The sequence below is a fragment of the Malaclemys terrapin genome, chromosome 17, assembly GCF_027887155.1.
Source record: "Malaclemys terrapin pileata isolate rMalTer1 chromosome 17, rMalTer1.hap1, whole genome shotgun sequence".
NCBI classification, from domain to species: domain Eukaryota; kingdom Metazoa; phylum Chordata; order Testudines; family Emydidae; genus Malaclemys; species Malaclemys terrapin.
Genome location: NC_071521.1, coordinates 27042271 through 27069640, shown reverse-complemented (window position 1 = coordinate 27069640; position 27370 = coordinate 27042271). Strand labels below are relative to the sequence as shown.

The 27370-nt window shown below is 52.6% G+C and overlaps 2 long non-coding RNA genes across 4 annotated transcripts; one reads left to right on the top strand and one right to left on the bottom strand.

Moving 5' to 3' along the window:
* Positions 1–2966: 2966 nt before the first annotated feature.
* Positions 2967–22933, bottom strand: LOC128825353 (uncharacterized). Of its 3 annotated transcripts, XR_008442657.1 has the most exons (4): positions 14110–14366; positions 13417–13527; positions 8755–12041; positions 2967–3053 (listed from the first exon to the last, which is right to left on the bottom strand). It is a non-coding gene; the product is annotated as an uncharacterized LOC128825353 (long non-coding RNA). The 3 variants fall into 3 exon arrangements; XR_008442656.1 differs by lacking the exons at positions 2967–3053; positions 14110–14366 and adding an exon at positions 22902–22933 and having other exon boundaries at positions 8516–12041; XR_008442655.1 differs by lacking the exon at positions 2967–3053 and having other exon boundaries at positions 8516–12041.
* LOC128825352 (uncharacterized) lies at positions 14464–21187 on the top strand. Its single transcript, XR_008442654.1, has 2 exons — positions 14464–15228; positions 18773–21187. It is a non-coding gene; the product is annotated as an uncharacterized LOC128825352 (long non-coding RNA).
* Positions 22934–27370: the final 4437 nt, after the last annotated feature.

Sequence of the window (27370 nt, the reverse complement as noted above, 5' to 3'; positions counted from 1 at the left end):
CCTCCCAACCCCCCTGGGCTGTAGGGGTGTGACCCCAACCCCACTGATGAGAACCAGGCCTGGGGCGGGGAAGCTACTGGCTCAGGGTCACACCAAGTGTCAGAGCCAGGGATGGGACCCAGCAGTCCTTATTTCCAGGCCCCTTCACTAACCACTGCTGCACACTCCCTCCCACAGCTGGCAATTACAACCAGTCCCTCATGTCCGGTCCCCCTGCTTTGAGAGGGAGTGTGCTCCGCTGGAGTGATTGGAGCAGGGAACTGGGAGTCAGGACTCCTGGGTTCCATTGCTGGTTTCCTATTGACCTGTGGGACTTTGGGTAAGTTGCTCCCCGCGCTAGGCTCTGTCCCCAGCAGTCAAATGGGGATTTCATACTTTCCCACTATTGGAAAGTGCTGGGAGAATCCCCCAGCAAAAGCTGCTCTGACAGTGCTAAGCAGCATCTGACCATTAGAGGTCGGAGCGCACTGCCCAGGAGGAGGAGTGTTTAGTTCTGGGCTGTTGGAGTACGGGCTTGCAACCATCTGTGCACACATATTATACTAATTGCATCTAGACCACATCTCCCTAGTTTGTTTGTGAGAATGTCCTTATTAACACCAAGATGGATCACATCTACTGTTTACCCACCTCCACTAGGCCCGTAACCCTGCCAAAGAAGGAGCTAGGATTGGTTTGGAATGATTTGTTCTTGACAAGTCCATGCTCACTAGACCTAAGAACCAAATTGTCCTGTAGGTGCTGACAAATTGATTGTTTAATAAGGAGTTCCAGTATCTTTCCAGGTATGTTAATGCATGGGAAGACGTTCTTTTTCAGGGATCTCTGACGAGAACTGGGGCACAGCACTTAGTTTGTTGAGGCCATAAAATGGAGACAGGCACCTCTTCTCTTCTCCCAGCACCCCAGATACCTAAAAAGGTGGGACTCACATCCCTCAATGGGCTTTAAAAAAGACAATGGTTACAATGTGGCCCCGACCATTTCTGGTTTCTGCAGACTAGATGTTTTAGCAAAGTTTACAATTCCTTGGTGCTCAACACCGTGAAACTCCCCTTTCTCCTTCACAAAGGCCTTTAACGCCCCTAATCTCACCCAGGCTCTCGACTGCCCAAAGTTGGAGAATTGTCCCTGTTCCCACTGCAGAGCACCCCCCACGACACACACACACCCCTTCTGGTGGTGGGAGGGGAACAGGGAAAGGACAAAAGAAGTAAGAGATGAAAAGAAAGGAGGGAGGGATGGAGGAAAAGGTAAAACAAAAAGGACAAACCCTAATGTCCCCAGTGATTCTAAGGGACAAAATCCCAGGAGGGGAATAAAATTCGACCACCTTAAGCTAGTGTTTTCCATGCTTAAAATTCAGCTGGCGCCAGATGCATCAGACTGAACAGGTTCCAAACCTCTCTGAGGCTCTTACCTTCTAAACAGGGACGTCAGTTTTCTATTGAAATCAGGAAAAAGAAAGGAGAAAACTCAAAAGAGGTTCCTCCTGGCGCTCACGTACGTGACCCCTAATACCCTCTCAGTCCTCAAAGAGAGACCTCGAGAAGGAGACTTGCTGAAGCAAAGCCACAGGGGTTTCTGAGGTTTCCCTGGCCCTGGGCCCCTGTCCTGCCTGGCTGATGTCAGCATCCCTCTGTGAGGTCACCACCTCCCCAGCACCTTTGGCCAATAGGCTGAGGTCCTACAAAACGCCTTTGTGATGTCACTGCCACACCCACCCCTCCCCTGCAGTGCTAATGTCCTGCCACAGGGCAGGCACTTTGGAGGTTTGAGCTACTCCCTGTGGATCACCCCGCTCAATGAGTGTTCATTCTAGGAAGCAAGCCGGCTAGACAGTAAAACATCACAAGCTGCTCCCAATGCTACACTCGGTTTCTCAGAAATGAGTAGACTTTATGGCCAGAAGAGACAGTTAGAGCATCTAATCTGACCCCCTGCATATCACAGGCCTCCTGTCTACCACAATAGCTACTTTTGGGGCAAACACATTCCGGAAAGGCATCTAGTCTTTACTAATGACATCAAGAGATGGAGAATCCACCACTTTCCTTGGTAGCTTCTTCCTGTGTTCAATCATCCTCGCTGTTCAATATTTGTGCCTTATTTGTCATAGGAATTTGTCTCTTTTCACCTTCCAACCACTGGGGCTTGTTCTGCCTTTCTCTGCTAGACTAGAGAGCCCTTTAATACGCAGTATTTTCTCTCCATTAAGGCACTTCAACACTTCAATGAAGTCCCCTTCAATCTTCTTTTGATAAGCTAAACAGGTTGAGCTCTTTCAATAGCTCACTAGAAGGTATTTTTCTCCAGCCCTCAGAACTGGTGGCTCTTTGCTGCCCCAGCTCCAATTTCTAGGACCATCTTTTTCAAAGGAGGACACCAACACTGAAGGCAGTATTCCAATAGCAGTCTCACTGCTGCTGTGTCACCTCCCTATCCTACTCACGGCTCTGCTCCTTCGTCTAATGATGGCTTTAGCCCTGTTCACCACAGCATCACACTGGGAGCTCATGTTGAGTGGCTTCTCCACTCTGGCCCCTAAATCCTTTTCAGAGTCACTGCTTTCCTGGATACACATCCCCATTCTGGAGGTGTGGCCGGTGAGCCTTGTTGCCACGCATAGGACCTTGCATTGGGCTCTGCTCAAACTTGTTTTCTTTCAATGGGTCCAGCTGGCCAAATGAGCCAGATCGCTGTATATCACTGCCCTCTCGCCATCAGGAATTACCACTCTGCCTGTATTTTGTCACCCCCCAATCTTATCCGCAGTGATTGTATGTTTTCTCCCAATTCATTGAAAACAATTATTTTAAAAAATTAGTCCTTGAGAGCTTCTTCAGACCCTTAGTACCCAGGACCTGCTCCCCACATCACAGTGAGAAATGCTGTCCAGTCCTGCTGGTACATAGGGGATAAGCACAGAACAAACGTACCTTTAGGAGCTGTGTTGTCCATAGGCTCTGAACAACATGTGGGGGTCAGCAGATTACAAACGCATGACAGACCTGTAGTGTAGACAGGTCCCAACTGTGTCTCAGTTTCCCACCCTGTAAAATGGGGAGAACAAACAAAACCTTGATTAGCTCCATTTGATAGCTGGGGAAACTGAGGCACCAAGCGGTGCAGAGACTCGCTCATGGTCCCAAAGCCAGGAATAGAAAACAGCAGATCTGATAGCCAGGCCTGGGAGCTAACCCTGGTTTTCCTGGCCTTGCTGTTCTAAGTTTAGTCACAGCCTCTATGTCTTTTCCGCCATGTCCCTTAACCCCACGTCACTGCAGAAGAGAGATTTTCTGGTAGCCAGCTGGCTCTCCTGCATGTGGATGTCGTTCCAAAAGACGTGCTCTGGCTCAGTCCCATGCTATGGTTGGCTGAAGGAACCACTTGGTGACATTCTAGGCCCTGAGTTATACAGGAGGGGCGACTAGATGCACATAATGGTCCTTTCTGACCTGAACCTCTATCAATCGCTACATTTTCTGCTGCTAGGAAGAGAACTCTGAACCTATTTTCTCTCATTCACTTTCAGTCGGAATAATTTCAATCCAGGCCAAAGGATTTCCTCTTCCATTGTGTCTTCAGCACCTTTGCGAGCAAAGAGTTACTGTTACCCACAGGTTTCCAGTTTCAACCTGTCCCAGGGTGAGACGGCCAGGAAAAAGAACAGGAGTACTTGTGGCACCTTAGAGACTAACAAATTTATTAGAGCATAAGCTTTCGTGGACTACAGCCCACTTCTTCGGATGCATATAGAATGGAACATATATTGAGGAGATATATATACACACATACAGAGAGCATAAACAGGTGGGAGTTGTCTTACCAACTCTGAGAGGCCAATTAATTAAGAGAAAAAAAACTTTTGAAGTGATAATCAAGATAGCCCAGTACAGACAGTTTGATAAGAAGTGTGAGAATACTTATAAGGGGAGATAGATTCAATGTTTGTAATGGCTCAGCCATTCCCAGTCCTTATTCAATCCAGAGTTGATTGTGTCTAGTTTGCATATCAATTCCAGCTCAGGAGTCTCTCGTTGGAGTCTGTTTTTGAAGTTTTTCTGTTGTAATATAGCCACCCGCAGGTCTGTCACTGAATGACCAGACAGGTTAAAGTGTTCTCCCACTGGTTTTTGAGTATTTTGATTCCTGATGTCAGATTTGTGTCCATTAATTCTTTTGTGTAGAGACTGTCCGGTTTGGCCAATGTACATGGCAGAGGGGCATTGCTGGCACATGATGGCATATATCACATTGGTAGATGTGCAGGTGAACGAGCCCCTGATGGTATGGCTGATGTGATTAGGTCCTATGATGATGTCACTTGAATAGATATGTGGACAGAGCTGGCATAGGGGTTTGTTACAAGGATAGGTTCCTGGGTTAGTGGTTTTGTTCAGTGATGTGTGGTTGCTGGTGAGTATTTGCTTTAGGTTGGGGGGGTTGTCTGTAAGCGAGGACAGGTCTGTCTCCCAAGATCTGTGAGAGTAAAGGATCATCTTTCAGGATAGGTTGTAGATCTCTGATGATGCGCTGGAGAGGTTTTAGTTGGGGGCTGAAGGTGACAGCTAGTGGTGTTCTGTTATTTCCTTAGTTGGCCTGTCTTGTAGGAGGTGACTTCTGGGTACTCGTCTGGCTCTGTCAATCTGTTTTTTCACTTCAGCAGGTGGGTATTGTAGTTTTAAGAATGCTTGATAGAGATCTTGTAGATGCTTGTCTCTATCCGAGGGATTGGAGCAAATGCGGTTATATCTTAGAGCTTGGCTGTAGACAGTGGATCGTGTGGTGTGTCCTGGATGGAAGCTGGAGGCATGTAGGTAAGTGTAGCGGTCAGTAGGTTTCCGGTATAGGGTGGTATTTATGTGACCATCGCTTATTAGCACAGTAGTGTCCAGGAAATGGACCGCTTGTGTGGATTGATCTAGGCTGAGGTTGATGGTGGGATGGAAATTATTGAAATCATGGTGAAATTCCTCAAGGGCTTCTTTTCCATGGGTCCAGATGATGAAGATGTCATCAATGTAGCGCAAGTAGAGTAGGGGCGTTAGGGGACAAGAGCTAAGGAAGCGTTGTTCAAAGTCAGCCATAAAAATGTTGGCATATTGTGGGGCCATGCGGGTACCCATAGCAGTGCCGCTGACTTAAAGGTATATATTGTCCCCAAATGTGAAATAGTTGTGGGTGAGGACAAAATCACAAAGTTCAGCCACCAGATTAGCTGTGACATTATCAGGGATACTGTTCCTGATAGCTTGTAGTCCATCTTTGTGTGGAATATTGGTGTAGAGGAAATATTGAAGGGGTTGGAGCTCAACTGCACCTGGCCCAGGTGATGCAGCTCCCTAGGGTGAAGGGAATAAGTGTGGGGGTCACGTGACAAGACGCAGCCTGTGACTAGGACCCAGGCCTGCTGAGAGATAGAAGGGCATCCTGTGCTCAGCCAGGAGAGAGACCCCAAGGGAAGCAGGCATGGGAGGGGCTTGGAGCGTCCTTTAAAGGTCAGGGACAAGCTGGGAAGCTGAGCACTAAGGACAAGGCCCTAGGAGGGAAAGACAGGGCAGTTTAGGAGATGGGGCAGATAGTCCAGTTGGTTTCGGCTCCCAGGACCAGACACCCAGAGGTGAAGATGATTGTCGGGGCTTCTGTCCTTCTTCCCCAGTGTAGATTTGATAGTGGAGAAGACTGATGCCGTAAGGGGGAAGTGAGTTACCCCAAGGTCACCCAGTGAGTTTATATCACGAATGCATACTCGGAAGGATCCAATAGAAACATGGATTTTCCAGTCTCTTCTTTCTAGGAGTCCCCAGGGCTAAGGAAAAACCCCTGCGGCCCCTCCCCATTCTGCTCACCTCCAAGATGTGCTGGAGTTTGTCTGTGCTGGGGGGTGCTGTCAGCAGGATCGAGAACTCGTCATCCATGTTCTCTGGGCAGGCTTTGCTCAGAGCCTGCCAGCGGAGGGAGACCAGGGGTCAGGAGCCTGCATTAGCACCGGTGTGCCATTGACCAGGAGCCGGCTGAGGTAAGCGCCGCCTGGCTGGAGCTCACACCCAGAAACCCTGCCCCAGGTCGGAACCCCCTCCCACACCCAAATTCCCTCCCAGACCTCACACCCAGCACCCCAACCCCCTGCCCCAGGTCGGAACCCCCTCCTGTACCCTAATCCCTCCCAGACCCCACACCCCCACCCACACCCCAATCCCCATATCCTAGCCCTGAGCCCCCTCCCGCACCCAAACTCCCTCCCAGAGTCCGCATCCCAACCCTCTGCCCCAGCCCGGATCCCCCTCTGGCACCCCAAACCCCTAATCTCCAGCCCAATCCCAGAGCCCGCATCCCCACCGGAGCCCTCACCCCTCCCTGCACTCCAACCCCCAGCCCCAGCCCAGTGACAGTGAGTGAGGGTGTGAGAGCGAGCGACTGAGGGAGGTGGGCTGGGCTGGAGTGAGTGGGGGTGGGGCCTTGGGGAAGGGCATGAAAGGGGATGGGTCAAGAGCGTTTGGTTTTGTGCAAGTAGAAAGTTGACAACCCTACTTAAGGACCTTTGAAAAGCAGCCTCCTTAGCACCACTCCTGATACGAGGGGCCAAGGCCCCCCCGGACATGAGAACCACAATAGGCCAGAGCAAAATGCTGCGTTAGAAATCGGAGCTCAGGCTGCCAAGCGAACGATAGCTGTCAGACAGGAGATGCAGGAATTAAGATTGTGCCTTCAGCCAGCAACTGGTGTTCATCCGTTTGCAGGGCCACTATTTCCTTCCCTGCCTGTTTAGCGTCTTTCGGTCCTTACTGTGCCCATCACCGTGGTGTCTGAGTGGCAAACCAAGGGTTTGACGTGTGCATATGAAACTGCCTGACTGGAAGGACGTGGTTTGGTGTGGATCAGTGACTGCTGGGGCGATTGGTGGCAGAAGGCTCTGAGGGCCTGGCTCATTCCGACCTGGCTCATTCCAATGGCTTCTACAGCTGAGAGCAGCCCAGTCTCCTGCCTGGGTCCGACGCAAACCAGGAAGTACAGGACCACGGTTAATAAGAGCAGCTCAAAAGATCATTTTCTCTGAGCCCAGCCCTGCACAGATTTCCAGCTTAGGTTTGCATTTTCAGCAAAAGTTCTTCTTGATTATTTTCTCCCAACCCCCTTCTGCCTCCATAATAGCCAGCCACCCCGTCAGTCGCATCCTGGGGCGCTCCAGGGACAGCGTGTGTGCGTGTATGTGTACGTCTGTATATATATGTATATGTACATGTGTGTATGTATGTGTGTACGTGTATGTGCACATGAGTGTGTGCACATGTGAGTGTGCGTGTGTATGTGTGTACATGTACCCCAGTCAGATGTATACATCTGGATTTCCTTTGAAAGAATTTTCAAATTGAGCTGATCAAGTGCAATGGCAAAGCACCCAATTCCTCTGCCCCCCAACTGCCTTCGCTGCTTTAACGTACAACCTGCTCCGCTGGCACCTCTGACTCCTGAAAGCCCTAACGCTCCAGGGGAGCAGGCCGTGCCCTGCCCTGCCCTGGCTGCCCCGGGTGTTACCTTGGAGGGAATTGTTCCAGATTCCAATGAGTGGCAGGTCCAGGGAAGAGCCTTATCTGCGGGAGGCTGTACCAGACCCGCCCGACCCAGGCAGGCTCCCAGGTACTCTCTGCTCGGGGCTGATAAGGCTCCTTAGCAGTTTCTCTCCAAACAAATTCCAGTTCAAGACACCTGAGAGCTCCACAGCAGGGCAGCATCCCCAGAGCGCAGCAGGGCGGGGGTTAGGGGGAGCAGTCGGTAGCAGCACCTGCCCCTTGTACGGCAGGAGCGAGAAGTGCCAGCCACGTCCTGCCTCCAGCCCCAGAGGCCAGGTGAGAGTGAATTCCCATGTCCCCGCACGATTGGTTCCGTCACTCTTCTACACTTACATGGATTTCCGATGTCAATGTTTCTAACATCAGCTTTGCCAGCTCTCCTTACACCTTTGTCTGCTAGAGCAAAATCCTGAAATGCAGCTACCTCCTCCTGCTGGGTGACTATAGACCTTAATGACAGAGCTCGGGACTGCTTAGTCAAGCTGACTAGCTGCAGCCCCTCGGGTTGCCTGCTCGAAGGTGTGCTGGCCAGGCCACAAGTCATTTTTGTGCCTCTTCCCTGCTCCTTCTCAGCATTTGAACATCATTTGACTAGTGTGAACAAGAGTCTATACTGGGGAGAGCCCAGGGTGAGAGAGTCACTAGACTCTTGTCAAGGCTGCTTCCCCACTCTGAACTTTAGGGTACAAATGTGGGGGCCTGCATGAAAACTGCTAAGCTTAACTACCAGCTTAGATCTGATCCACTGCCACCATTGCCAAGTGGATTCCCTTCCCTGGGAAGCCTTGAGAAACCTTCACCAATTCCCTGGTGAATACAGATCCAACTCCTTGGATCAAAAACAAGGAGAAATTAACCATCCCCCCTTCTTTCTCCCACCAACTCCTGATGGATCAAGTTCCAAACCTCTTGGATCTTAAAACAAGGAGAAATCAATGAGGTTCTTAAAAAGAAGGCTTTTAATTAAAGAAAAAAGGTAAAAAACATCTCTGTAAAATCAGGATGGAAAATAACTTTACAGGGTAATCAAACTTAAAGAGCAATAGGCCAGAGCAAAACACTGCGTTAGAAATCGGATTCAAAGTACAGCAAACAGAGGTAAACACTCTAGTAAAAGGTACATTTACATGTTGAGAAAACAAAGTAAAAACTAACACGCCTTGCCTGGCTGTTTACTTACATGTTTGAAATCTGAGAGACTTGTTCAGAAAGATGTGGAGAACCTGGATTGATGTTTGGTCCCTCTCAGTCCCAAGAGTGAATGACTTCCCAAACAAAGAGCACAAACAAAAGCCTTCCCCCCTACCAAGATCTGAAAGTATCTTGTCCCCTTATTGGTCCTTTGGGTCAGGTGTCAGACAGCTTATCCGAGCTTCTTAACCCTTTACAGGTAAAAGGATTTTGGAGTCTCTGGCCAGGAGGGATTTTATAGTACTGTACACAGGAGAGCTGTTACCCTTCCCTTTATAGTTATGACAACTCTGGTTATACAGTGCTCTGTATACATCTGTGAAGCAGGAGTGCTGAAACCCCAGTCACAGCCGGGGTCCAGCCCCAGAGAGCCCCAGCCTGGCCCTGGGGGGTGGGGGTGGGAGGGAGACATGGAGAGCAGTTTGGTCCGATGGAGGGCACTGCTGCCAGGTGGCTCATGGGGAGGGGCGGGGGTGGGCTGTGGCGTATGAAGAGTTCAGGTTGTTTTGGAAGGGGAGGGGTAGCCATGTTCAGGGGGGAGTTGGGGTGTGGGTGGGACCCCAAGTTGGGGGGAATGGTGCAGGGGAACCCTGGGTTTGGCAGGGAGCCCCCCAGTCAGCAAAACGGCTGAGCGAGCTGGCTGCCCGGGACAGGCTGAGGATGTCCCCGCTTGCAGCGTCATGCTCCAGCCTGGCGAGGGATAGGTGGCTCGGGAGGGCACCAAGCGCAGCCTGCAATGGGCAGAGTGGTGGGTGGGGGTGGCTCCCAGCACGGACAGTGGAGATGGGAGGCGGGAAGGGGAGAGGTCAGTGCCCTGGGCAGGGGGATCCCCCGCTCCCCCACTGCAAAACAGCACACCCCCACGTCACCACCAGCAACCGAGATGGAGGGGACAGCTTAGTGCATGGGGGGGAGGGGTCCCTGATACTCCCAACTGCAAAATAGCAACCCCCTCCCCCCCTGTCTGCACCCCAGATGCTGAGGAGGGAGGAGGAAACCTTCCAGCTGCACCTCAGAGGCTCCCAGCTTCCCTCCCCCTGAAAACATCCCTCTTTCCAAACCTGCCCCCCAAACTCCCCCCTACGCACGCTCTCCACGCAGGCTCTGTCAGGAAGGCCAATTAGACAGGGCCTTGTGTCCTGGGGAAGCACTGAAGGGCCATGGTCAGGAGGGGACTGGAAAGATGCAGTTTGCGGGGGGGGGCAATGCCCTTTCACATTCCCCCCCATCTTCACCCCTGCCAGTGGACCAGCCAGGACTACGTCATGGCCCATCTTTGGGCTACAGCCCACGATTTGGGAGCCCTGCCCGAGAGTGAACTGCATCAGGCCCAGCTGACTTGAATCCTTGGCGTTATTCTTTAGCCTGTTCTTTCCCTGTTCGTGAGGGTGCTCCTGCCCCTGGCTGTTAGCATTAATGGTGTTCAGCATCTGGTCACAATGAACTTTGATTGAAGTGAAGACTGAAGCCAAACAGGCAGGAAATGCTCAGAGATGCTCAGAGGACATCAGCCTGACAGATAAATACACTGCTAGGAGCTGGATTATACCTTGTGATGGGTGGAGTTAAAATCTCATTGACACAGCTGTGAGGATGCACTCTTCATTTAAGACAGCTGGAAGCAACTGGTAAGGGGGCCTCGTGTAGAACAAGCCATGATGGCGTGTGCCCAGAAACTAGCCCCAGGTGGGCAGAGGATGCCACCGAGTGTCGTTCTGAGCTGGTGCGTGTGTGAAAGAGACAAGCCGGGCAGTGCACCCAGGACACGGAGGCAGAGCAGGAAAGCCGAGCAGAGCCTGTGAGCATGGTGTGATCTTGGGAGGAGCATAGAGAGCTTTTGGGCTAGGTGCTGGCTAAAGAGGCTTGGAGCTGAGAGCAGGGAGGCTAATCTCTGCTGTTGGTTCCTGCTGTGTTTGGAGAAGCAGGACTCTGTATGTTCCTTGTCAATAAACAAGACATCAAAAAATTACCAGACTCCACTGCCAATTTCTGCTCCCCACTGGAACATCCCCAGGGCCCCAAACTTTGACTAGCGCCTTGGGTTGAAGAGGGACACCAATATCTTTATTGTGCGGTTTCGTTGCACGTCTATCTAATCTCAGTGGTTCATCAGCAACTAATTACTGTTGCAATGTTTTCTCATGTAATAACCATATTTATTAAAAACACAGAGGGCAGGTTTTTGAACCCAAACTCACCACTGCTAATACATGCAGGATTCAGATGTAAAGTCCTGGCTTTGAGTCATCCCCCATTTAAATGCTCAATGACAGTTGCTAGAAATCCAGTGTCATGATTCATTGATCACTAATACCAAGGGGCAGTGGCAGGGCTGGGAGAAGCAGAGGTTAATGTGGGTCTAAAGTCGTAGTGAGTGACATGGCTTCCAGCGAGGCAGAGTGGAAGCGGGGGTCCAGTTATACACACCAATCACACTCTTCGTGTCATTCGAACGCACCGGCGGGGTCGGCTCTCTGCATTTATTCCAGGGGATTTACCGTGCAGAAGCCAACAGGGAATGGGGTGAGCAGAGTGGAGGCATTGCAGGGACTACACTGATTAGGTGGGGGATGGCACGCCGTGTCTGATCTAATATTGTCTCAGCGGCGCCGGCTCCCAAGGAGGATGGGCTCCTCCTGCCAGACCCAGCACACGTCTGTTGGCTTAACCAGGATGAGGGAAGACTTGCACTCCCCACTCTTACAGAACCCTGCCCAGTAGATGTAGCCTTTCCCATTGAGCAGGACTTTCTGACACTTGTCGTACCACCAGCCTCCATAGCTACTTGCGCAATTCCCACTAGCCTGGTCCTGATCCTTGTCAGTCGTGCTGAACTTCATGTTGTCGTGTATGCCCCCAGGCCGGAGTGGTAGGTGGTGAGATAGTCCTCGCCGTCCCCAGAGTACCTGCCCAGCCTCAGAGGGTACCCGCTGGGCTCATCCTCGACACTGAAGATGTCGTACTCTGCGTAGCGGGTGTTGTTGGATTTGTCCTCCACCACAAAGCGGACCTTGTAGGTGTTCTGCCGCGTGAGCAGGGACAGGTACTTGTTGACCAGCCAGTAATCCTGCTGCACATTCCCAAAGCCGTACTTGTAGGTGCTCCAGGACGCCAGGTGATCTCTGTGTTGTAAGAATTTCTCTGGACAACGGTCCAGCCTTTGCCTTCCGTGTCCATGTCACACCACACCACTCGAGGGGGGAGAGCCTGCCGGCTGGATGACATGGACCCCGCTGGGGCTGTCCCTGGGAATGTTGCTGCAGTCTTTGGGGAACCCTGAAATGCCATGAACATCACGTTAAGGGGGCAGGTGGGGGTGGGGGAGTGAGCGCTAGCTAGCTCGATCAAATGAGCCTGGAGTAACTGGAGGCTGGGTTTTTAGAGGCAGGTCCTGTGTATTTCACAATACTACAGCCACAGAATCCGCCCCGGCCATTCCTGGCCACAGAATCCCGCTCCAGATCTTACACTTTCATTTTACCAATAAAATAAAATAAGAATCGTTTCTTGCTCTGCTGGTTTTGAAGAAACCTTGAAGAGATGAATCAAGTGTAAACCAAGGCTCTGTATCCTTCCTGAGTCCGTACTGCAGTGAAATCGTTTGGCGAGGGTGGGGGACACGCTGCCAGATCCATCTCAGCGAATGTCAATTATGAAACCCATCAGTGACAATTGAAATGGGAGTTTTCAAAGAGCCTAAGGGAGTTTGACACCCGACTGTGATTGGAATTCAGTGGGATTTAGGCACCCAACTCCCTGTGGTGCCTTTGAAAATTCCAGACATCCTATCGAGGGGCTTGTCTTTGGGGCAGAAATTGTCCCGAACTATCCTGGTAGAATGAGAGCACTGTGGTTATACTGCCCCTCCCCTCCCCAGGGTCCTCCCTCGAGCCTTAGCCCCCCAGTTCCCCTACCCCCCAGACAATCCCCCTGTGTGCCCCTCCCCCATAGCTGAGCCGAGGAGGAGGAGCTGCTGAGCACTGCGGGGGGCAGGGGCTCAGGGCCACCTCTGGAGCTGGCTCGGCCCCTGGCCTGCCTGGGTAAGCCCCTGAGCAGCTCCCAGAGCCACTGGAGGTGTGGGGAGAAGGGAATGAAAACCCCTGACAAGGAGGAACTGGCTCTCCCTGCTACCTGGACTCTGGGCACAAGGCTTCTAGGCATGAGCGAGAGATCCCCAGCTGTTAGCCGGGGCTAGCCCTAGTATAGGAGTTGGTGCGATGGAAGGGTAGAACTCCCAGCCAATTTGGGGGCGGTGCCTGGTTCCCACACGCTGCCCTGTGGTGGGTACCAGCGCTCTTCAGTCACTGCCGGCGGCTTGGCAGCCGTTACTGGAGAAAGGGATAACGAAGCTGTGTAAAGCAAACAGCCAGTCGAGCAGCACCTCCCCAACCCTGGCTGGCCCATTCCCAGGCGCTGGAGGCCTGCGAATGGGAGTAGTGGGCTCACTAGCGGAGGCCGGCCTTGCGATCCCTTCGGAGAACTCAGCGTTTCTTTGGGCCCAGCGTTGGCGGGGGGGCGGGAAGGTGCATTCAGTGGATAAGTGGATCTAGGGGTGACCCCGGCATGGGGGAGAGGAGCAGAATCAGGCCCACGATGCCCTGATCTCGGATATGGCAGATGATAGAAGCTCTCCGACGGGTTCTCTACTCACCCTTCTCGACCTTCTTGTGGGCCAGGGCCCCGTTGCCCTGCACGGGGGCTACGCAAAGGAGCGCCATCATGGACAGCGCAGACAGAAGCAGGAGAGAGCTGGACTGGAACCCTGCAGGGGAGAGAAACCGCTGGACATGAGACCAGGAGAGAGTTTCACAAGTGCCTAAATCCCACTAGAAGTCACTGGGATTTAGGCACTTAAGTGACTTAGCCACTCTTGAAAATGTTACCCTTAGACGCTAAGGCCAGAGTTTTCAGAGGGCTCAACTACTGGGCCAGATTTTCAGAAGAGCTCAGCTCCCAGGTAGGCACCGCAGGACATGGCTGGATGTTCAAAGGGGCTCAGCATGGGGCGGGTGGGCCCAAGTCTCTGGAGACGGGGTGAAGCCCACCATTCACCTCTCCCCTGGCCCGGCCTCTGTCTCTGTCTCTGCAGCCGGCCCGATTAGCACACAGCTGGGACCCAGCTGCATGGTAAAAACCATTCAAAGATTGCGGCTCCGATGGCCTGGCTCCCGGGTCCCGGGTGGGTCAGGGCCGGCTGGAGCGCTCCCTGTGGTGGGGAAGGAGCTGCTGCCTCTCTCCCCGCGCTGCACCGCTGCAAGGGGAGTGCTGCTCGGAGCAACTCCCTCTGTCCCAGCTCCCCCCATCCACAGTCACTACCACCAGCCGGAGGGCATTGCTCGCTCACCCACACAGAGACAGCAGCTGGGCAGCCTCCGGCAGGGCTCTGCCCCCCTCAGATGAGTGCCAGGTGAGAGGGGCCCAGGGCACAGAGCTGCTGTGTGCCCCACGCCAGGCATGCTGCCCTCTGCACTGCAGCCCAGCAGCCCAGAGGGGGACACGCTGCTGACACTGCAGCTGTTCTGTGGGCCCAGCTCAGGCCAGGCTTAAAGTGGGCAGAGTCGCCAGGGGCCACAGTCCTGGCCAAAAAGAGTTCAAAATGGAGCCGGGTCCCTGAGGGGTGCACTGTAAGCGCCGCCCTAGCAAGGGCATGGCCATTTATTTCAGCCGGGATTAACATAGACACCCCTCCCCTGTTAGGCCCAAAAACTGAAAAACATGTTTATCTCGGCTTCTGCTTGTTATCCCAGTAAAGATGCTTATCTCAGTTCTCACTGTCGTTTCCCATGCATGAAGCTGCACGTATACAGGATGTATAGAAGATATATGGCAAAGGGGAGGGGGTTGGACGGACCCTGGGAAAGGAATGTGAAGGACGGGAAGCTGAACAGATGTATCCTGATTACTACTAGAACTGAATTTAAACAATGCATAGGTTAGCAGAATTTAGACACGCTAAGTTGTTTGTCTCTCTGTATAAAAAAAGCCCAGTTGTGCTTGTAAGGTGTGTTCCTCCCTCTGGCATGAGTCGAGGGGGACACCCGCTCAGCTGACTGATCAATAAAGAACTTGAAGCCGTCTTCTCGACTCCCGTGCCTCCTTGGGGTAATTGGGCAGCTCCAGGGGGAAACGAGCCCATTTGGCTAACAAATGGCGACTCCGCCGGGACTTCTCTCCCTGTAGAGGGCACTGACCGACGGCCGAGGGCGATTCCGAGGAGTGGCCACCTCGAGCTGTTGCTTTGCTCGGGCCTCGGATCGTCACAATCGGCCGGGGCGGCTGCGTCCTCTCTAAAGAGAACTCTGAAGGACACGGAAGCAAGACGGCTTCAGAAGGAGGGGAAGTCTGACTGCCGGACGCGGCCACTTCGGGCGGTAAGTGCGTTTACCTCCTGGGTTTGAGGAATAACGCCCCCGAGGTGTGGGTTGGACAGTGGAAATCCCCTAGGCAGCCTGTATACAGGAAGGTATGTTAACATTATTGTAGCTTTGTAAATGTCTTGTTGTTGTGTTTTTGGTTAAAGGGTAATCAAATAACGGCCAATGAGTAACGTAACTAACTCCACAAGTCCATGGGCCGTTTTTAACAATTATTGGGACTTGGAGCAACCTCAGGGATTACTCTTGTCTATAGGAAGGGTAATCTTGTTTCTCCTCTTAATGGTGTGTTGGAAACCGAGATTGTAACTGATTAAAGGATCTGTGTGAAAGATGAATGAGTGCTGCTGACAGGTCTGAGGCTTAAGCTGACTTCAGCCGCCCCAAGACTCCTGCAAGGGGAAACCCGATGACCAGGATATCTTGATTGCAAGGGGGGTCAGCCGAACCTCGTGACCCAGCGGATATCTGAGTTAGAACTAGATCTATACCTCTTCCCCCTCTTGATATCTCTGTCTCGGAAAACTCTGGGTAAAGCATAATGGGGTCCGGACAAAGCACCTTCTCCTGGACACCCCTGGGATGTATGCTGCATAACTGGAAGGCGTTTAGACGCCAGGCTAATTATGGAATTGTATTATGTAAAGACAAGCTTGTAAAATTCTGTACTCTTGAATGGATGACATTTGGGGTGGAATGGCCCGAGGGCGGGACGCTCAAACCAGGGGTTGTACAAGCAGTACATAGCATTGTGATCTGGGATGGGCATTGGGACCAATATCCCTATATAGATATTTGGCAGGACCTTGTGGCCAATCATCCCCCATGGTTGCAAAAATGTAGATCACAAACTATTAAAACCTTAATGGCCCGTGCCCCTGTTAGGAAACCCTGTTTCCCTGTTAAGAAGTCTTGTCTGCGGGCTGTGATTCCCTCTGCCCCTGATCCTATGCCCTCTCCCCCTTTGTATCCCGGCCTCCTGGCTCCGGTATCCTCAATTGAAATCCCCACCCCCTCCTCTGAGGATAATGGCTCAACTGAAAGGGGTGAGCCAAGCGACCAGGACTTTTCCAAACGGGAGCCCCCTCCGATCTCTCTGAGCTCCCCGGTGTCTAACCACACCAGGAGCAAGGGTGGCCCGGTACTCCAAGGGCCCCTGCAACAGAATTATTTGTGTCCACTGCAGGAAACTGTAGCCCCTGAGGGTAATCTCACTATGGTATATGTTCCCTTTACCACTAGTGATCTATATAATTGGAAGCAACAGAAGCCCCCGTTCTCGGAAGAAAGGGGCCCGTGTTTTAGCCATGGCCCAAAGGAAAGGATATGAAGAAAGGGGAGACAAAGTTAAGGGACGGCCAGGGCCACCGGGCTAGGGGCGGGGCCCCTGCCTGGGTCGAAATCAGTGCGCTATCTGTAGGAAAGAGGGGCACTGGAAGAATGAATGCCCCCGGTGACAGGCCATGGGAAAGGAACGTAAAGATAAAACCCCGTCCCTTCCCATCCTCTACAACAGTACAGGACGTTCAGGGGAGGAGTCTTCCCATAGGGGGGCTGGGGGACCCAGCGGCCCCTCCTGACAGCACAAGCTGCCAGCCTGGATCCCACGGTAAATATTAAAGTGGAGGGCCGCCCAATTGAAGCCCTTATTGATACTGGGGCCACTCTTAGTTTGCTCCCCCTTAATAAGGCTCCCCGAGATAGAGCTCGGGGACGTGCCATAGTCCAGGGGATAGAGGGACAAACTATAGCTTTGGAAAAAACTTTGCCTCTCCTAGTAAAAATAGGGGACCGTCAAATTTCCCATCAGTTTGTTTGCAGTCCCTCCTGCCCCATAGCGCTGCTCGGACGAGACATCCTCACTAAATTACAGGCGGAGATCTCATTCGATAACGGGACAATGGAAGTCAGAATCCCTAAGCAACAAGCCTCTAATTACCAGATGGCTCTCATAAATGCTAGAGATCACTCCCTGGAATGTAAGGGAAGTGATGGAAGCCACCTGCGGGGGAGGGGAGGGGGGTGTAAATCCCAAGGTCTGGGCGGAGGAAGGAGGCGTGGCCCGAGCCAGGAATGCTACACCAGTGCATATTTCCCTTAAGGAGGGAAGCAGCCCAGTCCGAATTCGACAATACCCCCTTAAGCTAACCACTCGGATCGGGTTAAAACCCCTGATTCAAAAGTTTTTGCAGTGCGGGTGGTTAAAGGAAGACACGTCCCCATACAATACTCCAATAATGGGGGTGCCTAAGCCTAATGGGCAGTATCGGTTGGTCCAGGACCTAAGACAAATTAACAAGTTAATAGCAGAGACTGTTTGCCTTTGAGTGGGAGGACCCAGATACCCACTACAAAGCCCAATATCTTTGGACTGTTGTCCCACAGGGACTCACCTGTGCACCCGAGATTTTTGGCAGCCAGCTAAAAAGGGACCTGGCCCCATTCCTGGCTAACCATCCTGCATGTAACATAGTTCAGTACTGCGATGATCTGCTCTTGAGTACTGAACAGAGACAGTCTGCAAGGAGCAAACTGTCGAGCTCCTCAATCCCCTTGGGGTACAGGGGTATAAAGTATCAAAGGAAAAAGCTCAGTTGGTTAAGCAGCAGGTCACCTTCCTTGGATACCACCTCTGCCAAGGGAGTCGCAGTTTGGGTAAAGAAAGAATCCAGGTTATACTTAACAGCCCTTAACCCCGGCACCCCCGAGAATTAAGGGCTTTTCTGGGACTGACTGGCTTCTGTCGACTCTGGATCCCTGACTATGGGGGAAAAGCCAGACCACTATATAAGTCTTTGACTAAAGAAGGTCTGCTCCACTGGAAATGGACCAGGGAAATGGAAAAAGCATTTCGAGAGCTTAAAGAAGGCTTGGTTCAGCCTCCTGCTCTAGCCCTCCCAGATTCCCGGAAGCCATTCACCCTATACGTTCATGAAAGAGGAGGAGTGGCAGCTGGAGTCCTGTGCCAAAGGTCAGGACCAACCTGGCGACCCATTGGATACTATTCGAAGGTCTTGGACCCTGTCGCCAAGGGGTGGCCTGCCTGCTTATGGGCCGTTGCAGCAACCGCTCTCCTTGTACAGGAGGCTGAAAAGTTTACCCTGGGGGGGACACTGAGGTTGTGGTTCCCCACGGGATGCCTCAAATACTGGGGACAGGCGCTGGGGAAAAGGATCTAAATCCCAGTCGACATACCAGATATAAGGTAGGGCCCTTGCTAGCCCCTAACTTAACCTTTAGGACAGTTAGTTCCCTCAACCTAGCTACCCTATTGCCTGACCCTTGGGTTTCCTATGAGACCAGCCCCACTCATGACTGTATTGAAGTCTTGCAACAGGTGTCCCAGGCACTCGGTATACAATGGAAGTTGCATACACCCTGGAGGCCGCAAAGCATGGGACAGGTGGAAAGAATGAATAGAACTCTCAAGGATACCCTCACTAAACTATGCACAGAGTCTAGTTTAAAGTGGCTTGATGCGTTACCACTCGCCCTTACCCGCATTCGAAGGGCCCCACGTAAGGGTCTTAAGCTTTCACCATTATCCCGGGGTTCCGGGAGGATGTAAACTGGGAAATGGGGAAGGACTCCTTATGGAAACAGGTCTCTGGGTTGCAATCTGTTTTGTTACAGCTGCATCGACGCGGTGCCTTTTCAGGCCCTTCCCTTGGACCAGCCCATGTACCCGTTCCAGATCGGTGATCAGGTCCTCGTCAAGAAGTGGAAGCGTGACCCCCTAACACCACGGTGGGACGGCCCGCACACTGTCTCGCTCATCAGCCAAGCTGCAGTCAAAGTTCTTGGGAGTGACAAATGGGCACACCATACACAGGTAAAGTGGTTTCTGAACCCTAACCCGGAGACTGAACTAGCGGAAGAGGACACCAGCCCTCTGCCCGCCCCGGCTCCGGATGCCCGGGGTGGCACAGGTGAAGACTCCACCTGGGAGTATCAGTACTTAGACGGACTAAAGGGACTGTTTAGAAAAAGATAATGAAATTATTGTTAATATTTTTGTTTATGTGCTTCCACCACTATTATGGTTGGGAAAATAGGTTTTTACAGCTGGGGGGAGACAATAGCAAAATCCATTAACCTCAGTAACTGTTGGGTATGCGGAGGCCCAGGGGAATTAAATGAATGGCCTTGGGTAGCCCAGCCGGTACAGCCCAAATGGTGGCTCAGCAATTTGAGTATAGTCCACGATGGAACGGGGGTTTGGACTGAGGATAGTAGCCCCTGGCGACTGTATTCTTCTGGAATGGGTATTCTCTGCCTTAATTGGACAAGGCGGGAGGGAGTGTACTTGGGAGAAAGCAAGTGTGATTGGACTCTATCCCCAGGGTTTGATTGCTGGGACCCTTATTGTCATCTGTATGACTGTTCTAAATATCAGGGGCAATGAAACCAGACCCATGTGAGGCTCACCAATAATAGTTGGGTGAAATGCTCCAAACAATACTACCCTACGGCTGAAGGTTGCAGGGCGGTAGGACAGGATGGGTTCTTTGACGCCCTATTCACGAGTTGCCAGGTAGACAATACCACTAGCAAGGACCACGGGGTACGGTGGTTTCAAATGGGCATGGCAGAATCAGAATGGAACTCGAGTATGGGGTTTTAAACAATTCTGGTCTAGCACCAATCAGCCAAAATGGGGCTGCGATTGTGTCTGGAAAGCAGGAGCTGGGGCATGGAGATGTGATTATTGCAGTTCAGCTGATGGAATGGTGGGGGGACCTTTAGGGCCAGGTAATCCTTTATATTTTGACCATCTAGAGGACGATGAGAATGAGGAAACCTGGGATGGCCCCTTTGCTAATGGAACCTGGGCTCTAAAGGGCCATTATTGGATCTGCGGGTCCTATGCCTACTGAAGATTGCCTCCAAATTGGTCTGGGATATGTTATGTTGGATATATAAGACCCTTGTTCTTTCTATTACCCCAGATGCAGGAAAATAAATTGAAAATTAGGGTTTAATTAGAAAAAGGCGGTTCGTGGATTCCACCCTGACCGCCGGAAGCTCCCAAACATGGGGGGCTCAGGAGTGGCCCCCTGAGAGAATTATAAAACATTATGGTCCAGCTACATGGAATCCTAATGAGTGGATCTCAGGGGCAAGGGAGCCCATTTACAACTTGAATCGGATAATTAGGCTGCAAGCCATCTTAGAAATAATAACTAATCAGACGGCTGCAGCTCTTGATCTTTTGGCCGATCAGTCCACTCAGATGAGGAATGTGCTCTACCAGCACCATCTAGTTCTTGATTATTTGCTGGCAGAAGAAGGGGGAATTTGTGCAAAATTAAACAAATCTAATTGCTGTTTACAAATAGATGATAATGGAAAGCCGGTAAAACAGCTAACAAAAGAAATGAGGAAGTTAGCCCATGTCCCGGTCCAAACATGGGGTGGGTGGAATACGGACTGGTTCACGTCCTGGTTACCGCAACTAGGATGGCTCCGAGAAGGCCTTCTTCTTTTTGTACTCTTTATTACAACCCTATTAACCCTAGCTTGCTTAGCTCCCTGTGTAGTTGCATTAGTCTGACGAATGGCTAATCAAATTATACACCAACAAATGATGGCCCTATACCAGCCGGTGAAGGCTGAGGATTGGGGGCCATAAGGCTCTCAAAATGCTTTTTAGGGGGGAATCTTGTTAGGCCCAAAAACTGAAAAACATGTTTATCTCGGCTTCTGCTTGTTATCCCAGTAAAGATGCTTATCTCAGTTCTCACTGTCGTTTCCCATGCATGAAGCTGCACGTATACAGGATGTATAGAAGATATATGGCAAAGGGGAGGGGGTTGGACGGACCCTGGGAAAGGAATGTGAAGGACGGGAAGCTGAACAGATGTATCCTGATTACTACTAGAACTGAATTTAAACAATGCATAGGTTAGCAGAATTTAGACACGCTAAGTTGTTTGTCTCTCTGTATAAAAAAAGCCCAGTTGTGCTTGTAAGGTGTGTTCCTCCCTCTGGCATGAGTCGAGGGGGACACCCGCTCAGCTGACTGATCAATAAAGAACTTGAAGCCGTTTTCTCGACTCCCGTGCCTCCTTGGGGTAATTGGGCAGCTCCAGGGGGAAACGAGCCCATTTGGCTAACACCCCCTCCCCACACATGCTTTTCCCAGGCCACCTTCAGCACTCAGCGCAGGGATTCACAATGACCTTGCCGGGATCAGCAGCCCAGAGCAATCCAGACTCTTGGACAGAAAAAGGCTCATTCACCCCCCCACCCCCCAGGTATATCTATCACAGCCCTGGTATTACATCTTGTGTAGCTACAGCCCACATAACGCAGAGCACGGCATATGCAGCCCCCAATGGTAAATAGGTTGAGAACCCTACAGCAGAGGCTCACGTGTGAAGCTCCAGAGGTCCCAAGTTTGATTACAGCTGCTGCCGGCCCATGACAGTTGCAAAATGGCAGCTTTTTGTGGGGTGGGGCGGGATGGGGCGGGGTGGGCAGGATGTGTGTGTGTGTGTGTCAAACCAGAACAGGCAAAAGCCGCACTGGAGTCCGGCACCGTGCTTTCTGTCAGCCATCATTGTATTCATGTGGTGTTGCAAAGTTAGCAAGTCCACAACTAACCCCAAAAGTGACCATGATACAAACATGCAAATGAATTAGAGAGAGAGAGAGAGAGAGAACACCGTGTAAACGACACACTGAAACACACTGTTGCAATGGAAACACTTTGCCCAGACATGATCCCCAGACAGATTTCATTGGAAACACCTTCTTTTTGGAGCTGCCTGGACCCCAAATTCTTCAGACAATGTCACAGCCCAAGTAACTGTGACATGCTGCCAGCAATCTCAGGTATCCTTGTGAGAGGGAGGAGAGAGGCGTAACCCCATGGCAGGCAAAGGGTTAAAGCTTTAAAGGAGAAGGATTTCAGTGAGTCTGACAAGCCAGAACTACAATCTTTGGAACTGAAGTGAAATAACAATCTGGAGTCACTCATCCTTGAAAACACGCCTCCCCTTCTCCTGACGCCCCAGAGGAGCGGGGACGCTGCCAGCTAGCAGCCGTTCACACACTGTAATAGTCTAAGACACAGAGGGCCTGAGTTCGACCTGTGACCTTGGAAAACTCATTACACTGCACCATACCTCAGTTTCCCCATTTTTAAAACATGGTTTATGCTAGTTCCTTTGTGTTCTAAAGTACTTTGTCCCCAATGCCCAAAGGTACCTGGGGCAGGGCGGGAGGATTCCTGCCTAGGGTCCAGCAGAGCGCTGGGCAGGGGATCCCCGCCAGGCTCCTGGTACCCCATGGCCCCGGGGGCACTCTTTACTCACCAGGAGGCACTGCCAGACTCCTAGCTAGCCAGGCTCATGCTGCAGCATGCACTTGCTGGGGGAAATGCTGCTCCGTTTCAAAGGAAAAGCAGCATGTACCCCACTGCGCCCCCATCCCTTGTGCTTCGGCCAGGCAGGGTCGGGAAAGCAGAGGATGAACCAGGGCTCCCCTCCCCCTTGTGCACCTGCCCGGGCTGAGGGGCGGCACTGAGAGGAGTGCAGGCTGCCCCTCTCTATGCGGTAGTTACTGCGTCTGTCTGGGCATGTTCCTTCCTGTGCCCGGGCACTCAGGGCACATGGTGTCCCACAGCGGCCACCTAGCATGCCCTGCCACTGCACCTCCCCCACGTGCCCACACCGCCTGGGGCTCTGGTGCCCACCACCAGGCTCTGGCCCTACATCTCCAGGCTGTGTGAAATACTGGGCATTTCAATAAATCTCACCCATCCCGAGGCTGCAGGTTAGCGGGCGAGTTAGTAACCTGAAGCGTCCCCCACTTCCACATCAGAAACCAGAGCCGGGGCTCCATGCCTTTATGGGGAAAGCGCCACTCCACACCCAGCTTATCTTGCTTTCTCAACCGCTGGCCTCAAGCCTGGTGTGTGGGCAGGGAGGGAGCCCCCTCCGGAACGTCTGCCCAGCCTTTATTTACCGCAGATACCAGATTTCTTGGGCTCCCTCCCTTCTTCCCGAGAATGCCAACGTTTCTGAAGCCGGGCAGGTGTGAGCCAGGGATTTAATTTCTCAGTGGGACTCTGCGGCATTACCGTATCATCGGCTTTCCAGACAAAGGACGCACTAAATGGAGAGGATCAAGCCAGAGGAGATGGCAGGAACGGGGGTTGTGCAGAACGGGATGGGGGTGTAACGCTTGTGCCAGGTGGTATTGGCAGCGACAAGGACGAGAATCAGGATCTCGGGGTTCCTCTTAGCATTGCAAATCAGAACCAGCTGGAGCGTCCCTCCCAGAAATCTGGGAAACTGACCAGCACGCCCCTAACAGGCAGCTGTTCCCCCGTTGTGAGCACTGAGTCTGTGTCTAACACCGGAGAACTTTTATTTAGAGGAGAAAGAAACGCAGCATGAACTGGGGAAACCACCACAAGAGTGACTCAGCAGTATGTGAACTGTGAGTGAAACGCCCGCTCTACAATCCATTGGGCAGCAGCCCCTTGCCTCAGTTTCCCAGCTTGGGATGAGAGAGTCCAATGGACGAATGTCCCTTTAGCACACCCCTCCCATTTTCCCTCTGCCATGGAACAGCAACGTAACATCACAGTGTGACAATTCAGTTCTGGCGGAACCCAACTGAGAGTGCCAACGCAGGACAAATTGCTCAAACAGGGCAGTTACAGCCCCAGGCTGGGGTTTTTTCCACCTCTAAGGCAAACCAAACCAGCCAGACTAAGAGGACTTCGGTCTCACCCCACTGGCTAACCGCAAGTCTCACAAGCAATCTCCTTAGACACTCCAGTTTCCGAGTATTACCACCAGTGCCACTCGTTATGGGGACAAATGGTTATGAAAACCAATACCCCAGTAAAAGAAAAAGGTTCTCCTGATCCCAAAGGACCAAGCCCCAGACCCAGGTCAATATACAAATCAGGTCTTATCCACAAATCACGCTGTTGCCAATCCTTTAGAATCTAAAATCTAAAGGTTTATTGATAAAAGGAAAAAGATAGAGATGAGAGTTAGAATTGGTTAAATGGAATCAATTACATACAGTAATGGCAAAGTTCTTGGTTCAGGCTTGCAGCAGCGATGGAATAAACTGCAGGTTCAAATCAAGTCTCTGGAACATCCCCCGCTGGGATGGGTCCTCAGTCCTTTGTTCAGAGCTTCAGCTTGTAGCGAAGTTCCTCCAGAGGTATGAAGCAGGATTGAAGACCCGATGGAGATGAGGCATCAGCCTTATATAGTCTTTTCCAGGTGTAAGAACACCTCTTTGTTCTTACTGTGGAAGATTACAGCAAATGGAGTCTGGAGTCACATGGGCCAGTCCCTGCATACTTTGCTGAGCCTGAAGGCATATTTGCCTTCTCTCTATGAGTCCATTGTATAGCTGATGGTCCTTAATGGGCCATCAAGCAGGCTAGGCAGAGCTAATCTCAGCTTGTCTGGGATGTCACCCAGAAGCAAAGCATAAGTTTGCCATACAGACAGTATAGAGCCAATATTCATAACTTCAACTACAAAACTGATACACACATATAGACAGCATAATCATAACCAGTAAACCATAACCTTGTCTTACACACCCCATTTGACCCCCTTTATACAAGGTTTTGTGCCACTACAGGACCTTGGTTGCAACAATGATCTATATGGTTCCAGTTTATGTCAATAATGTCACACACAGTCCCGTTCCCCACCTGTCCTGTGGGGTCTTCTGGCCTTTAGAGCTACTGGTCAGGGCCTCCCCCAGTCTGCGGGGGGCCACAGGGCCTGCTGGCCTCCTCGCAGCCTCTGCTGAGGCTACAGGAGAGAGGCCTCTTCAGTTTGCAGAAAGAAAGAAATCTCTGGGGTGAGCACACGGCAGATGTCTGTTTTCCCAGGGCCAGATGCTGCCACCTTGTCACTGGAAGGGCCCGTGTGACCTCTGACCACAGATGAGGGAGGAGGCCCAGCCTGGCTGACAGATTCCTTCGTGCCATGGCTGGGGACAGAAGCCTGCAGCCAAAGCTCACACTGCAGGAAACAACCTGCAGGGGCCTTTCATCTCCCCAGGGTCAGACGTCACCACTAGGAGAATGTGAGCGCCGGAGCACTGGCGGAGCTGGCCTGAAATGGCATCCCAGGGCACAAACACCTGTGTCAAGTCCATTTGGATTCCACGCTCAGCAAAGATGCAGGGAGCTGTGCGGTCAGGAGAGGCGCTGGTCAGAATTTGCCAGTGGAACTGTTTTTCCATCAGAAATTGCCAGCTTGTCAAAATCCAAACGTTTCGTGGGAACACGTCGATTTGGACAAACCTTCAGACAGAAAGCAGGCAGGTTTCGAACGCAAAGCTGCTTGGCTCCCTGCCAGCTCGCCCGCCTGCCCACCTGCTTGCCAGGCTGATGGGGGGCCTGGGCTTCCAGGCTGCTGAGAGAAGCCCTGGCTCCCAAGATCCCAGGGTCCCCGAAACCCTCTCCTCGCGGGGGTAATGTTCTGGTTACTGCACAGCTCTAGGAGGAGGGGAGGTATCCGATGCCCCACAAGCGACCAATCCTCCCTGCCAAGGTCCCAGTAACTACGACAGCCTGTGAGAACATCCTAACCTTTAGGGCACTTTCCCTGCCAGGTGAAAGGGTGCGAGCTGGACCCCTCCCTGCCCCCAGAGTCCAGCACTGCCGAGAAAGCCAAGTGTGGACTAAACTAAGCCCCTGGTTAACCCTTTCCCAGAGGAATCCAGAAGCCACTGATAATTGCAGGCTACATGGTGACCTCTCTCTCAGGTCACTCCCCCATCCTGGAATAGGGGTCGGTGAGTCCTGGACGAACGCCGTTCAGCTGGGAACATGCTCCCCCTTCTCGTGCCGAGGACTACATGAGATGGGTGTAGTGGGCACTCCCGATAAAGGGGACAGTGTGACAGCTGCCTTTCAAATAGGCCCCAGGCATGGGGGGGCCACAGCACCCAATTCCTCTGCCCCCCCAACTTTCTTCGCTGCTTTAAGGTACAACCACAACCTGCTCCGCTGACACCTCTGACTCCTGAAAGCCCTAACGCTCAAGGGGAGCAGGCCGTGCCCTGCCCTGCCCTGCCCTGGCTGCCCCGGGTGTTACCTCGGAGGGAATCGTTCCAGATTCCAATGAGTGGCAGGTCCAGGGAAGAGCCTTATCTGGGGGGAGGCTGTACCAGACCCGCCCGACCCAGGCAGGCTCCCAGGTACTCTCTGCTCGGGGCTGATAAGGCTCCTTAGCAGTTTCTCTCCAAACAAATTCCAGTTCAAGACACCTGAGAGCTCCACAGCAGGGCAGCATCCCCAGAGCGCAGCAGGGCGGGGGTTAGGGGTAGCAGTCGGTAGCAGCACCTGCCCCTCGTACGGCAGGAGCGAGAAGTGCCAGCCCCTCTGCACAGAGCAGCAGCGTTCAGCCTGGGCCAGACGTGCTGCGGTGATGGGTAAGAGCGGGCTCGGAGAGCCAGAGGGTCTGTGGGGCAGCGCTGGGCCCTTCTGCTCCACACTAGGGCCGGGTGGGCGTGTTCAGCTGGGATTGGAACCCACCAGCACTTGTGGGTGCGAATGTGGGGCTGGAACTCAACGTGGGGCGCTCCCACCTCGCCCGGGGGCGACTGGGGGGAAGGGCAGAGAGACACCTGGGCTGAGACCCCAGCTCCAGGGAGACAGTCACCCCGGCCCAACTGGCTTGAATTGCCCAGCTGGGTGACAGCCCCCCCATCCCCGAGGGGTTCCCCCCCCCCCCCGGTATGTCACAGCAGGGTAATGTGCGTATTGAACAGCAGGGGTTGCCAGAGACTGGCTGGGAGAGGCCTTTGGGGATGGAGGAAGCAGCACTAAGGTACATGCCAACCTCCCTACAGAGGAGGGGCCGTGCCCCGCAGGTGTGGGGCAGGGAGCTGGGACACTGCGCGGTGGGTCATTGTCTGGCCCAGGCCCTTCCTAGCAGGAGGCCGAGGCATTTCCTTCAGGTCACCTTCCGCTGCAGCTTGGCCACGGGCCCCCATAGCCACTAGCCCAGCCAGGGATCCCAAGTGGGGATTGTCACGGCTGGCTCCTCCCTGCCGCCAGCAGCTCTTCACTGCCAGGGAATTCCTGAAATCCTGTGTGCCCCTCCCCCACCCACCTCCTGGGGCTGTGAGTGCCCCCCCGGACAGCCCCCCCCCGAACTCTGAGTACCCCTGGCCAGTCCCTCCCCTCAGCCCCCCCCCGCCACTTCCTGGGGCTCTGAGTGCCCTCAGCCAGTC